This window comes from the organism of the source record quoted next, unplaced genomic scaffold, assembly GCF_019419815.1.
Source record: "Pyrus x bretschneideri cultivar Hongxiangsu unplaced genomic scaffold, Pyrus_bretschneideri_v1 Contig17, whole genome shotgun sequence".
In the NCBI taxonomy this organism is placed as follows: Eukaryota; Viridiplantae; Streptophyta; class Magnoliopsida; order Rosales; family Rosaceae; genus Pyrus; species Pyrus x bretschneideri.
Genome location: NW_025999468.1, coordinates 977,434 through 993,500, shown reverse-complemented (window position 1 = coordinate 993,500; position 16,067 = coordinate 977,434).

Here is a 16,067-nt window from a genome sequence, read left to right as displayed (position 1 = left end):
AAGCCACATAGAACTTTGGTGAAGAAGATTTGAACTCACTAATCAATAAATTAAAATGGAAAATTACTAAATTTTGTGGACTCTTTTCTTGAAATATGGTATAACTTTTAGGCTTTCATTAAACTTAAAAAATCAAAACACCTTCAAAGAAAAAGAAAAAAAAATGAAGAAAGTCAAAACAATTTTGAAATGGGTTTTCAAATTTATGCCAGTGATTGATCCCAAAATTCAGGCTACTGTATTTGTTTTCGTATTTAATACTGCAATCACAATATGAAATTCCAAAGTTCATTATATTATAGTTGTATATGTTGTTGCTGCACCCCCTAACTTTCAACTTCATAAGAAAAAAGGAAAAAATAGATTATGTTATCCATCAGTTAAAGACTGTCCTTTCCTTTTGCCAACGTGGTCTCGACAATTTCACCACTCAAATTTTGCTTCTTTTTCTTCCAGGCTGAATTGCAATAAAAGTTAATGTGAATATGGATAATGGGTGTTCCTCAGCTATGGGAAATACTAGTATATAAGTTTCTTTTCCTCAGTGTGATAATTCGTTAAGTTATTGCCCATAACTTTAAGAAAACACTTTTGCTCCTTTGGTTTTACATGATTTGTCTTGTCCCTTTTGACCCCAAAATTGCTCTAAGAAACGAATATGTTTCATCAATCCTATGCAATCAAAACAAGGAAAAAATTTATCCAATTCACTTTTGATACAAAAGAAATGCAGCTAAAATTATCTTGTTGCTATTATAGTAAAACTTTAGACACACAAATTCGGTATATTTATTGATACATTCTCTAATACACTTGGGTTCTATCACTAGATACGGATCTCAATTGTATAAAATTATCTTGTTGTTGTTTTCTTTTTCTTTTTTTACAGTATGAAATCACTACCATGTATTATGGCTTGCCCTACTAAATCTTACCCGACGGACATATTTTCGTTGGTTGAAACATATTTGCCCGATGGATAATTTTGTTAGTATGGCAAAATCAATCAACATATTGGGTTGACTAAAAGTATTTAAGCAACATACACACTTCGTAGGTTAAGAAATAGGTCGTTGGGGAAACTTTTGGTGTGAAGAAGAGAATTGTTTAACCGACGAACCAACCATTTGTTGTGTAGGATAAACTTACCCGACGAAGTTCTCCGTCGGGCAGATCTTCTATCGGTGGTCAAAAGTCCACAACTGACATGTAATAGATTCCACCACCATGAAATTTGCTCGACGCTTTCTTAATTAAGAGTTGCTTGATGGAGTATTCATGGAGTAAAGATAGATTCGTCAATTTATAAGTTCATGCCTTCCCCTTCCTGTTTCTCCTCCATTGATTCATTATCCTCTTTATACTTCATGCACTCCTATTCATCTTTCTCCTTTCTCCCTTCTCCCTTTCTTCTTCGGTTCAAGACCATTGTTCCCACTACCCAAACCTTCCCATTTGACCATTTTGGCTCAAATTTATGAAAAAAAACAACATTAGCAAAGGCATGACTAAAGGGTGTCCCTCAGTTATGGGAAATACTAGTGTTTAAGTTTCTTTTCCCGGGTGAAAATTCATTAAGTTATTGCCCATAACCTTAAGAAAACACTTTTGCTCCTTTGGTTTTACATGATTTGTCTTGTTCCTTTTGGCCCCAAAATTGCTCTAAGAAACGAATATATTTCATCAATCCTATTCAACCAAAACAAGAAGAAAAAATCCAATTCACTTTTGATACAAAGAAATGAAGCTAATTATTTTATTAGTATTTGTAGACATCGAAATTTCAGTAAAAAAAACAAATGTTCACCAATGCATTAAAGTTTTGACGTGTCAAGGCATACATGGCATACGCCACGTGTTGTACAAATTGTACACATGGCGTGTGACTCAACAAAATAGGAAGAAATACCCTTGAAGGATTAAACAAGTTTTTCTTCTCATTTTGGGCAATGACAAGGCAAGTACATTTCAATCCATTGAGGATCAAAACAAGTTTTTCTTCTCATGTTGGGCAATGACAAGGCAAGCACACTTCAATCCATTACGGATCAAAACAAGTTTTTCTCATTTGGGCAATGACAAAGCATACACATTTCAAGTTTAAAATGGTGTTAAGTGGGAAATTAGGCCATAAGTTACACCACTTCAAGTTTAAAATGGTATTAAGTGGGAAATTAGGCCATAAGTTACACCACTTCAAGTTTAAAATGGTATTAAGTGGGAAATTAGGCCATAAGTTACACCACTTCAATTTCAATATTGCATTAAGTGGGAAAATTAGGCAATGGTGCTTGGAAAGGAAAAAAATATTTTTGTGGTGGTGATTCATTCTCAAAGCCTATAAATAGGCTTCTCCATCAAGGTATCAAGCATCAAGGAATTCACAAATACATTTCTCTACTCCAAAATTAGAAGAGGAATTCCCCAAATCCTTGAAGCTTTGAAACTCCAAAGCTTCCAACCATCCAAATTCCCAAGAATTCCGAAGGATCAAGAAAGCTCTCTTCGTTCTTCGTTAAATCCTCTTTCAAGATCAAGCCCCGACGGCCCTTGAAGAAAGTGTTCATCCGTTCATCCTAAGATCAAGCCCCAACGGCCCTTTGGATCAACAACATCAACAAATATACACACCAAAACCTTGAAGCCTTAAAGTTCTAAAGCTCTCAAGAAAATCCCGAAGGATCAAGAAAGCACTCTTCGTTCTTCGTCAAATCCATCAATCTTCAAGATCAAGCCCAAAAGCCCTTGAAGAAATCCACACATCCAATCGTTATTCAAGATCAAGCCCCAACGGCCCTTGAAGAAAGCGTTCATCATTCATCATCCGTTCATCCTAAGCTCAAGCCCCAACGGCCCTTTGGATCAACAACCTCAACAAACCCATACACCCATTCTTCAAGATCAAGCCCAAAAGCCCTTGAAGAAAACCAACTGTTCATTCAAGATCAAGCCTCGACGGCCCTTGAAGAAAACCAACTGTTCTTCAAGATCAAGCCCAAAAGCCCTTGAAGATCCGCTCATCCATCAACATTCAAGATCAAGCCCCGAAGGCCCTTGAAGAAACTTCCATCAACCTTCAAGATCAAAGCCACGAAGGCCCTTGAAGAAACTTACAACTGTTCATCCAAGATCAAGCCTCGACGGCCCTTGGATCAACAAATCTACATCTTACGGAGATAGAATCAGAGGATCAAATTACAAAGAGATCGTAACCCCAAAATCATTAAACACAAAATATTATTTTGTACACGTTATTCTTGTTTCTTGTTTCAAGGAACTTTCGTGTTCACAAATTTGGCACGCTCGGTGGGACATCTCTACCTCTCATCTCTATCCTCAAATCATCGAAAAACGCAAATGGCATCAAGAAAGGATCAAGCTGTTCCTGCAATCAAAGCAAAGAACAAGAATATCATCGCCGCAAGTGGTGATATTTCGGGCACCATAACCCAAAGTAAGGCAAGAGCTCTTTTTGCCGCGGCTTCCGGCCCTGCATTAACTCTATCAAAGGAACAAGAGCACCTGAGGCACGAGCCTGTGATCACCCTAGCCTCGCTAAGGGCATCAAGAGGGGAAAGCCTGAGGAAATACTCAGAGTCCCTACTCTCCGACGCTGATTCGAGCAGCAGTACAACCATGCAAGTCATGACCACTGGAGTAACTTCAATCGAGGAGCAACTAGCTCAGATGAATGAAGCAATCGCAAAGCTCACACGGACTGCAGAGGAGAAAAACTTGCAAACCGCCGGACTCATCAACTGTCTGGAGGCACAGCATGGCGTCAAAATGAAACCAAGCTCTCTTCCAACTAAGAAGACCGAAGAAGGCTTTAACCCAAATGCCTACGAACTCATGTCAAAGGCTAGGCATGACTTTGCTTCCTCTTCAAATCTTGGAAAGAAGGTTTCAAACACCGTCAATGACAAAGAACGTAACCTCACCAAAACTCAAAAGAAGTTGAAGGAGCATGGTTACGGAGTTGACAACAAAAAAGCCGGACTTGGCTTCACACCAAATGCACCCGCGAAGATTTCAAGCAAAGTGAAGAAAGCTAGCGCTCAACACATCAGCGTGAGCATTGAACAAGACCAAAAAGAGCCTAAACCCGCCCCTCGGACGTCGGTCTTCGATAGGATGAGCCATTCAAGCTCCAGAATTTCAGCGCTTAATCGCATTGGTAGTCAAGGCCGAACCTCTGTCTTCAAGAGGCTTAGCGCGCCAACATCCCAAAGCTCTGTTTTTGAAAGGTTGTTAAAGCCTAAGAAACAAAGCAACACAGCTATCTCTCCTCTGCGACGATCAGCTTCGGAAAGATTTGAAAATAATGAGAAGCCTTTTGGAAAGAGGAAGACAACACCAAAGGAAGAAAAGTTCGATGGGTTAGCAGAAAAAGGCGACGTTCGAAGCTTGATTCCTTCAAGGATGAAGCGCCAAGCAATCCTAGAGGTCGACACAAAAGGACCACTGAAGGTAAGGAGGCGCATCATCGTCCACACTGGCAAATCTTCATGCCAACAAACCCAAGAGGACGGCACTGAAGATGAAATCCCTAAGAAAGATGTCACTTCTGGCTCTTTCGACTCAAAGTCTTCACCTCGACTGTTGGGGGCATGCTCCAAGTCAAGTGAAATTGAAAGATGGACTCATGTCGCTTCGAAGAAACTACACAAGAAACATATGTCTTCTCCACAAGTGCACCAATCAGAAAGGGGGGAAAGCAGCTTTCGCCAACCTCCAAAGCAATGTGAAAATGTTGAAGATAAGAAAATTTCAACACAAAGATCGTTCATGCGGGATCTTTTCTTCCTCGAAGACTTATTCAATTTCTCGATCAAGGCTCCTTGCTATGAAGATTGTGAGGAATGCCTTTCGAAGATCGCTTCGAAGAAATTGGACAAGCAGCAACCATCTTGTCCACAAGTTTATTAGTCGAAAAGGGGGCAAAACAGCTCTTGTCAACCTCCAGAACAATGTGAAAGTGTTGGAGATAATAAATTTCGACACAAAGATCGTCCATCCCCATCACAATGTGCGACCTCTTCCCAGAAGACTTCTTCAATTACTCGGTCAAGGTTCCTTCCTATGAAGATTGCGAGGAACGCCTCTCCCAGATCGCTTGACAAATCCACAACAACAACCAAACGCTCCTTGTCTGCACGAGCTGAAACTGCAAACGACACCACAAGCTCTTCGTTCGCACGAGCCTAAAAGGTGACAACCAAACGCTCCTTGCCTGCACGAGCTGAAACTGCAAACGGCACCAAACGCTCCTTGTCTGCACGAGCTGAAACTGCAAACGACACCACAAGCTCCTCGTTCGCACGAGCCTAAAAGGTGACAACCAAACGCTCATTGCCTGCACGAGCTGAAACTGCAAACGGCACCAAACGCTCCTTGCCTGCACGAGCTGAAACTGCAAACGGCACCAAACGCTCCTTGCCGATCATCCAATCCCGGCTGATTGGAAAATCTCAGACGACTTGCCTGACGAGGAGGTGTTCTACATCGACATCTTCCCAACATGGACGATGTTCTTCGACGGATCTGCACGAGCAGACGGAGCGGGGGCATGAGTAGTATTCATGTCGCCACAAAGGCAAATATTACCTTACTCCTTCCAACTGAATGAGCTATGCTCCAACAATGTTGCTGAGTACCAAGCATTGATCATCGAGCTCCAAATGGCGATCAACATGGAAATCACAGCTCTTGAGGTATATGGCGATTCCAAGCTCATAATCAATCAACTCTTAACTGAATATGAGGTGAGGAAAGATGATCTCGTCCCATACTTCCGGCTAGCGACCCAACTGCTACAAAAGTTCGAAGCTGTGACACTGGAACATGTGCCAAGAAAGGAAAATCAAATGGCAGACGCTCTCGCCAATCTAGCCTCGAGTATGACACTAGGAAAAGATAAAGTTGCAGACGTGCCAGTTTTCCAAAGATGGGTGATTCCGCTCGTTAATGAAATGTCACTAGATGATACAAATGTCATCTCAGTACTTCCAGTCGATGCTGAAGAGTGGAGACAGCCGCTGATCGACTACTTAGAGCACGGAAAGCTTCCAGATGATCTCAGACACCGTTCCGAAATACGTCGACGAGCACCTCGCTTCCTTTACTACAAAGGAACACTCTATCGACGCTCTTTTGAAGGAGTGCTCCTGAGATGCCTAGGTGAGGAAGAAGTTAATCTAGCCATGGAAGAAGCACATTCAGGTGTGTGTGGGGCACATCAGTCTGGACCAAAGCTACATTTCCGGCTTAAAAGAATGGGTTACTACTAGCCGAGCATGGTGAAGGACTGCCTGGAACACGCCAAAAGGTGCCAAGCCTGCCAATTCCACGCCAACTTCATACATCAACCGCCTGAACCATTACACCCTACAGTTGCTTCATGGCCGTTCGACGCATGGGGATTGGACGTTGTAGGACCAATTACGCCAAAGTCATCTGCAGGGGAAGCTTACATCCTAGCTACAACAGATTACTTCTCCAAGTGGGCTGAAGCCATCCCTTTAAGGGAAGTAAAAAAGGAAACTGTTGTTCGTTTCATCAAGGAGCATATCATCCACCGATATGGGGTGCCTCGCTACATTATCACTGACAACGGAAAACAGTTCTCCAACCGACTCGTGGACGAGCTTTGCGACAAATACAAGTTCAAGCAGCACAAGTCTTCCATGTATCATGCTCCTGGCCCGCAAGAGCATAAACTGTGTACGGCAAAATCATCATCAAAACCATCACTCATTTGAACTACGTCATGACTTGATCCCTCCTCAACCAAGGGTACGTAGGCAATTTGAAACTTCAAAACTTCAAGTACAGTCACATCATCAAAATAAAAAAAAATAAAAAAAAGAAAAAAAAAAGGGAAATAACACATCTTGGTGATGTATATGTTTTATCTGTATTTAGCACAATACACTGATAAAATAAAGCATGTTCATTGATCTCCGAGAAATTACAAGTGCGTACAAAAAAAAAAAAAAAAAAAAAAAAAAAAAGATGAAGCTTTCACAAAGGATGTGTACGTGAAGCCCCACTACGTGGCAACACTCTCGGAGCAGGAGGCATCGGAGCAGGAGGCATCGGAGCAGAAGGCATCGGAGCAAGAGGCATCGGAGATAGAGCATTCGAGGCCTCAATACTTGGCGGAACGCTGGATGATCCAGGAAAAAGGTGCCTCTGGAAGAAAGACGCAAGCCTTTGACGGTCACTTTGCATTCGACCTTGAGATTCTTGCATCTCATCAAGCTTCCTCTTCATGCCCGACGAATAGTTATTTGCAAGCACATGCAAACTTCTATTTTCGTACTTAAGCTGTTTAATCTCCTGCTTAAGATCTTCCACCTCTGCCATCAATGATTCCACTTGACGAGACCGAGCAAGCAGGCGTTGGCCCATGTTGGACACAGAGCTCGCACACTGAACACTGAGAGCGAGGGACTCTTGAACGGCCAACTCATCGGACCGTCCTGAAAGCAGCCTACTATCTTTTGGTGTGAGGAGGTTCCTAGCTACTATTGTAGCTGTTGTTGCATTCTGCATCACTAAGTCTTCACCTGTAAGAGGACCGTTAGAAGATAAGAAAGACGGGCACCATACATTACCTTGACGCGGCGCAACCGGATCACTGCTGAGACTCAATTCTAAGCTAAGGTTCGATGGGTTAGCCATTTTTCAAAAGTGTTAAAAGAGATGGGTGGATGGAGTTAAAACTCAAAAGGCCGGAGATGATTTTCAGGAATGAGCAACCTTCAAAGTGTGCATGTTAGAGGTGATCAATACCTCTATAAAAAAAAGGAAGAGGCGCTTGCTCAGCAATCGAAGGGCCGCTTATTCAAAAGTGAAGAGACATCGCTTTGCAAATCTCAAAAGCTGGATTTTCCGGCGTAAGTTGGCGACGCTTTCTCGGCTTTTCAGATCACGGGTGCCACTTTGTCAAAAGATCATGTGGAGGTCATCATCGCAGCTACACATCTTTAGCCGACAAGCGCGAAGTTCGGTTGCGCTTTCTCTGCTTTTCAGAAAACGCGTGCAGCTTTGTCAAAAGAGGCGCTCGTTCAGAAATCGAAGAGGCGTCGTTCATAAATCAAAGAGGCGTATTCAAAGATCGAAGAGTCGTCACTATTTCAAAAAGCCGGATTTGCGGGATCAAAACGTTTGTCGACAAGGGTAAAAGAACAGTACCACCACTTGCTATTGGGAAATCCCTATATATGTCGACCTTCATCTTTTATGGCAAGGCAGACCTGCAAACAAAAAAAAAAAAAAAATGCCCAACTCTTCCTCACCTCCGAGAGTACACTCCCAGCAAAGCATCTCAAAATGCTCAGTTTTCTTCCTCTCCGGGAATGCCCTTGCAAACAAATGACACCAAGGCAAAAGTATCTCATATTATCAAGGGCGAAAGCAAAGGTATCTCATATCATGCTTTTCCCCTATCTTTTCCTCTGCCCTTGTTCTCACCTGCCAAGACAAGGACAGAGAAAGCAATATGTCGGAACCTCCACTCAAACTTGCGCTGCCACCAAGAAGTGATGGTCCATTCAAATGCAAGGTTTGCATTCAACTCCTGCATCAGGAACAAATACTACAAGAGAAGATGCTAAACCTGCATAAGGAAATACCACTTCTGCAAAGGGGAGCAAGTAAGGCAAGTGAAAATGATACATTGAAGCATGTGGAGACAAGCTACAACTGCATATGCTGAGCTATCCTCTAACCCTCTTCAATACGAATTGGAGAGATTGAACAAAGAAACAGAAAAAAAAAGGAGTAAGCTCAGACCTTCGGAGAAGACCAAAAGAATCCTGCTGCCCAGTTCAAGAGTAGCACAAAGGAAAATCAACGATTGGAGGAAACCAGAAAATCTTCCAGTCGAACTCAAGATCAAGCCTCAATGGCCCTTGAAGAAATTTCTAGCCCAGTTCAAGAGTAGCACAAAGGAAAATCAACGATTGGAGGAAACCAGAAAATCTTCCAGTCGAACTCAAGATCAAGCCTCAATGGCCCTTGAAGAAATTTCCAGCCCAATTCAAGATCAAGCCCTTGGGTTGACATCTACATTAAGGGACTTCAAAACGCATCTTCTACACGTGTCAAGCACATGTCTACGACGCGCCTTGAAGTGGGGGCATTTGTAGACATCGAAATTTCAGTAAAAAAAACAAATGTTCACCAATGCATTAAAGTTTTGACGTGTCAAGGCATACATGGCATACGCCACGTGTTGTACAAATTGTACACATGGCGTGTGACTCAACAAAATAGGAAGAAATACCCTTGAAGGATTAAACAAGTTTTTCTTCTCATTTTGGGCAATGACAAGGCAAGTACATTTCAATCCATTGAGGATCAAAACAAGTTTTTCTTCTCATGTTGGGCAATGACAAGGCAAGCACACTTCAATCCATTACGGATCAAAGCAAGTTTTTCTCATTTGGGCAATGACAAAGCATACACATTTCAAGTTTAAAATGGTGTTAAGTGGGAAATTAGGCCATAAGTTACACCACTTCAAGTTTAAAATGGTATTAAGTGGGAAATTAGGCCATAAGTTACACCACTTCAAGTTTAAAATGGTGTTAAGTGGGAAATTAGGCCATAAGTTACACCACTTCAAGTTTAAAATGGTATTAAGTGGGAAATTAGGCCATAAGTTACACCACTTCAATTTCAATATTGCATTAAGTGGGAAAATTAGGCAATGGTGCTTGGAAAGGAAAAAAATATTTTTGTGGTGGTGATTCATTCTCAAAGCCTATAAATAGGCTTCTCCATCAAGGTATCAAGCATCAAGGAATTCACAAATACATTTCTCTACTCCAAAATTAGAAGAGGAATTCCCCAAATCCTTGAAGCTTTGAAACTCCAAAGCTTCCAACCATCCAAATTCCCAAGAATTCCGAAGGATCAAGAAAGCTCTCTTCGTTCTTCGTTAAATCCTCTTTCAAGATCAAGCCCCGACGGCCCTTGAAGAAAGTGTTCATCCGTTCATCCTAAGATCAAGCCCCAACGGCCCTTTGGATCAACAACATCAACAAATATACACACCAAAACCTTGAAGCCTTAAAGTTCTAAAGCTCTCAAGAAAATCCCGAAGGATCAAGAAAGCACTCTTCGTTCTTCGTCAAATCCATCAATCTTCAAGATCAAGCCCAAAAGCCCTTGAAGAAATCCACACATCCAATCGTTATTCAAGATCAAGCCCCAACGGCCCTTGAAGAAAGCGTTCATCATTCATCATCCGTTCATCCTAAGCTCAAGCCCCAACGGCCCTTTGGATCAACAACCTCAACAAATCCATACACCCATTCTTCAAGATCAAGCCCAAAAGCCCTTGAAGAAAACCAACTGTTCATTCAAGATCAAGCCTCGACGGCCCTTGAAGAAAACCAACTGTTCTTCAAGATCAAGCCCAAAAGCCCTTGAAGATCCGCTCATCCATCAACATTCAAGATCAAGCCCCGAAGGCCCTTGAAGAAACTTCCATCAACCTTCAAGATCAAAGCCACGAAGGCCCTTGAAGAAACTTACAACTGTTCATCCAAGATCAAGCCTCGACGGCCCTTGGATCAACAAATCTACATCTTACGGAGATAGAATCAGAGGATCAAATTACAAAGAGATCGTAACCCCAAAATCATTAAACACAAAATATTATTTTGTACACGTTATTCTTGTTTCTTGTTTCAAGGAACTTTCGTGTTCACAGTATTATAATAAAATTTTAGACACACAACTTTGGTATATTTATTGATATACTCTGTAATATAAGTGTATTTTATTATTATATGCGAATCTCACTTGTATAAAAGAGTGCATCAACACCTTACTACTGCTGTTTTATTTTATTTTTTTACAATAAGAAATCCAAATTGTAGTTTAGTGCTTTGATTTAGGCCTAGAGGAACCAAATCAAACCAATATATGGTTCATAAAGGCCTTCCTCTTGCACCACCAAAATAAGCATAATGCACGAGGACAGAGCAAAAAGGTCAAAGTCAATAGAATCAACCAAACATGTATGTTTGTTGTCAAACACCTTCCTTTTTTTTTTCCCAAATGCTTCTATATTCCCAAATAGTAGTACCAAGTACCAGCATCGCTTAGATCGCACTAATAGTACTTGAACATGAGAAAAAATTGGTCAAACTGATTCTTTCTCAAAGTCAAATTTCATTTGCAGATATGATTGATTTTTAATGCGTTCTTGAGATTTAATCGTTTTGTCTTCAAAATCTTATTGATATATCAATACTATTTGATTGTTATATTGTCAATTTTAATTTTAATCAATTCAACATGTGAAATTTAATTTCTAATCATTTTAGTCACTTTTCTCAAAGAAAAAAATTGCTATTTCTGTCAATCATTTTTAGGGTTTGAAATTGAATAAATTATTTTTACAATATCATTAAGAGACAAATATCCATTCAGAAAGTAAAGAAAAAAGAAAGAATGAGTGGACGGGGATCGAAGTGTGTCGAGTGCCAAAATTATTGCATCCCTGATGAACACTGTCTCCTTAGTGATTAAGTGAATGACGTCAAAGGGTCTGAGTGTTCCAAATATGCCATGACAATCAAAGAAAAGGAATGTTGATAAAAAGTGGCTTAGATTAAAGCCATGTCTAACTCTTTCCTATGCTTAATGGTGATAAAAACGGCTTGGATAAATTAAGAAAATACTTCCCTATTAGTGACGAGGGTTTGTAGAATTTGCTTTACACTTCACAATGTGCAACCATAATAATCTAGTATTAAACTCACTATTTATAAAAGTCAAAACTAAAACATCTAACTAAACCACAGTACTAGCGGCCAATAACTTAGAATATTAAATTAAGAGGAATATCAACATGTTAGGTGTATGTATGCGTTTGTGACAGAACTACTTTTTTTTTTTTCAGGTGGGAAAGTTGGAATCACAGCGGGCGGTTGACGATGATCAATTAATTATTCCGATGATATTCCCATAACGAATAGGAATTTGAGTATCTGACAATCACCAGCACGCCAATGGAGAATCTTTCTACGCATTTATAATGGATTGTAGGTATGAATCTGAGACCCCAAGTGGTTGGTGTTCTCTGAAATGCTCTTGCTTTTCTATTTGGTGAATTTTCAATGATCCATTAGTGTGGATTGATCAGCAAGGGACTAGTATCTCATCGATCGTAGGACTAATCAACTGGCAAGTTAGGCCATATTCTACTGCACTTTGCGTGTACTTTGTGACATCTTGCGGAAATACATCACACATAAATTATAAAAAGGAATATATGAAGTAATGGAAACTTGCTCATGTTGAAGCCACAAATTCCAAATGCTTTGACCTCAAGTCAACGAATGCATCCATATCGAATTGCAGACGTTACATTGCTTAAGTACTATGAATTATTGCACAAATATTCTTCTTGAATTGTGCATGTGTGATTGTTGTTCATGTTAACAAATTAAAAGGACAAGACACAAAATAAAAAAAAAAGACTATAAATTGTCAAGATGATTACATAACTAAAGAATTTGTCAGACCTAATTCTGTTTGTGCTAGAAAAGTTATAAAAATAAAAATAAAAATAAAAAAATAAAAAAAGCAATACATAAACAGGAAAGTAACCTAAACCTTAAAAGATTATTATTGGAAATTAAGCAATCTTAATTTTTATCCTACTAGAAAAGCTTAATACATAAAATTACAAATACCCTGACATAAAAATAAATCGAATTGCTAAGCTTTCTAACTTTTCCAACAATTTATAATATAAATCTCTCGTTGAAAATATCAAGCATTGCATGCACACTAACAGAGTGAAAATGCTGGGTTTTCTTCCATTACTCAAGAAACAAAAGAATTGTTCTGATTACTCATGTTTAGTTCATTTTGGAACTTATGTCATTCGTAACAAGTATGATATTTTTTTTATTTTTTATTTTTTGCTACTATTAGCGAGAGAGGGGAGAGTTTGAAACTATTACAATAATTTAGGGGAGGGGAAGCTTCAAACTGGAACGTATGAGTAGAAACCCAACATCTTATTCACTAAGATATTGAACCACATGCGTATGACATTGAGAAGTCCTATATCATTTGGCTATTAGAATTTGAAGAAGAAAGGAAGAAGAAATGACAAGTGAAAGATATAAAGAGAGAGAAGGTGGCGCGGGATAGGCCAAAGTCCAAACAAAATACCTTTTAGTAAATGATTTTCTTAAAGTTATCTTATGCTGGAGATGCGTATGGTGTAAGCACTAGATAATCACTTTAGACTTTCGTAAGTGATGGAAGTTGGGAAGCAGATTACTTCATGAAAACAAATAATTATAAACAGGTGGAAGAAAATCAAGGCCCCATCCTGAAGCATTATAAATAAAGCAAAAGTGAGCCCTCTGTTAATTTATTCAGTAATCTGACCTAGCTTTGTACAGTTCAGTGGAAGATGCATCTTTTTTTCTGATTAGAACTGAATTCTGTATACGTAAAACATATATGTGCTGCCTCAAGACTAACCAGTTTTATATTTTTATTTACTTAAACAATTTGTTTATGATATGTGATGGCAACATCAGATCGTTGCAGTAGATATTAGATAGATTTGATGATATTAGTTTAATCTGTCTATACTAACAGTGTTAAGAGAAGAGACTCAAATATAGAACCTCCATCGAGTCGTAAGTAAACACTCTTATTCACTCAAACTACAATTCTCTTACAGATATATTTTATGTAACTTAAAGCTAGGTACAACCACCTAGTATTACAATCTTGTGGTACTCATCTTCAATTGTAAGTGAGAGATCTTATGTTTGATTTTCGCCAAAGACGAATTTGAACCATATTATTGTTAGCTCATTGTGAAGTTTACCTTATCCCATTCCCCTTAATGTAGATAATATAAAATAAAAATAAAAATAAAAAATAAAAAATAAAGCTGGGTACAAACTCGTTAGCTATAGTTATACTTTATCAAAGCATAGGACCTCGCTAAATGTTTCGGTCATGTATTTGTTTAATTGATCTCTCCGTATTGTATATCTTAACCCAATAACTTTACAAACTTAAACTACTGTAAAGTGAATTATATTGGCAAATTTAACACAGTATGAACTCGGAAAGTAAAAGAGAAATCTATTTGTGTAAGGCTACCTAATTAATTGATTATTAGTTGTGGTAATTAGTATTATTTTGAACCAAATATATGAGTATCACAGCTCAATAATTGGTGATCAACCTCGTGGCGATCATGTAAAAAGACCACATTTGATATTACCAAATGGCCAAGCATCGTTTGTATATTGGTTCTGTAAAAGACCACTTGATTATATTTATCTTCTTTTTTATTGGTTTATTCCTGCTTTTTTCTTGCGCTGTCTGTGCTAGGTTGACTCAGCATTTCTTTGTCTTGCATGGCATACACATTGGCAGTGCACCATTATGCTCTACCAAAACCGAAAGAAAATAGAATATGACGGCCAATTGTCAACAAGCTACGTAGGATAATGTTATTTTGTTAGATTTATATTGTTAGCTATGTTGTTAAATATTTTATATTGATATTGTATTTGTGAATTCGATTGCATGTATGTACGTATATCAAGATTTATACGGTCAATCATTCAAATTCACAGTTGAACAATATAAACACTAAATACTTTTTATTCAAACATATCACAAGTTCTAGTAACCAGGTGTTTGTTTACACTTTCTCGAAGTTAATTAAAAACTGATGACTTGGCAATGCAATTGCTTGTGAATGCATTCCCTTTGGCAATGCAATTGTTCGTTCACGCTTACACCCGTTACCGTGGTAGAGAGTGTACACACACACACACACACACACACATACATATTGCTTCCCAGTTGATGCACGCACGCACGCACACTCACACACATACATATTGCTTCCCAGTTGATGGGAAAGTACCACTTTTCTTCATTTTATCTACTTTTTCATGAATCCTGAATAGTCCCTGTTGTGCTCCTTTACATTGACAAGTGGGGACATTTGTTGTCGGATAGTTTTTGGTACCATTTTGTTATAAATAGGCAAAAGTTAGAGAGATAACATTTATTAGTGACAGGAACGAATCAGATGTAAAATATCACACTGTAACTATAGCACAAAAGGATGACAGATAAAAGAGGGAGGGAGAGATATTGATATTATTGATCTTTTCTTTTTGCAGTGTATTTTGATAACATATGGAGCGCTCTATTTATAGAGCAACTCCAAACAAACATAATAATTACATCTTGAAAAGCACAACACACACTTTTTGAAAGTATCACACAAATACAATCATCATTCTTTTCTCAAGTCTACATTACTGTGTGGACATTCATTCATTCATCCACCAATGTTTACAACACTCCCCCTTAGATGCCTATATATCAACATCAGCTGCCTCGTTAAAACCTTGCTTGGAAAAATCCAATGGGAAAAAATCATACGAAGGAAAAAGAGTACAACTTTACCTAGATTGTTGATATAGTGTTAAGTATGCTTATGTTGCCTTGTTAAAACCTTGATAGGAAAAACCCAGTGGGAAAAATCCCAATCGAAGGAAAAATAGTACAACATGCATGTATCATGGATGCTCCCCCCGATATGTATTTCCTCCTAATTCCGCATTTTCCAAATTTAGCTGATTGGTAAGTCGACGTAATTCGGTATTCTGCACTAACTTTTGAAATGTGCACTTTGGTAGAGATTTGGTGAATACGTCTGCCATATTTTCATTGGAACGGATTTGTCTGACTTCAACAACTTTAGCCTTCTGAAGCTCATGTGCACTAAAAAACTTTGAAGATATGTGTTTAGTCTTATCGCCCTTGATGAATCCTTCCTTCATTTGGGCAATACATGCTGCATTATCTTCATAGATGACAGTTGGAGTGTCTGTCTTTGAAGGTAGACCACATAAATTCCGGATATGATGAATCATTAATCTTAACCAAGAACATTGATGACTAGCTTCATGTAAAGCAAGTATTTCTGAGTGATTTGAAGATGTAGTAACTAATGTTTGCTTTGTTGAGCGCCATGAAATTGT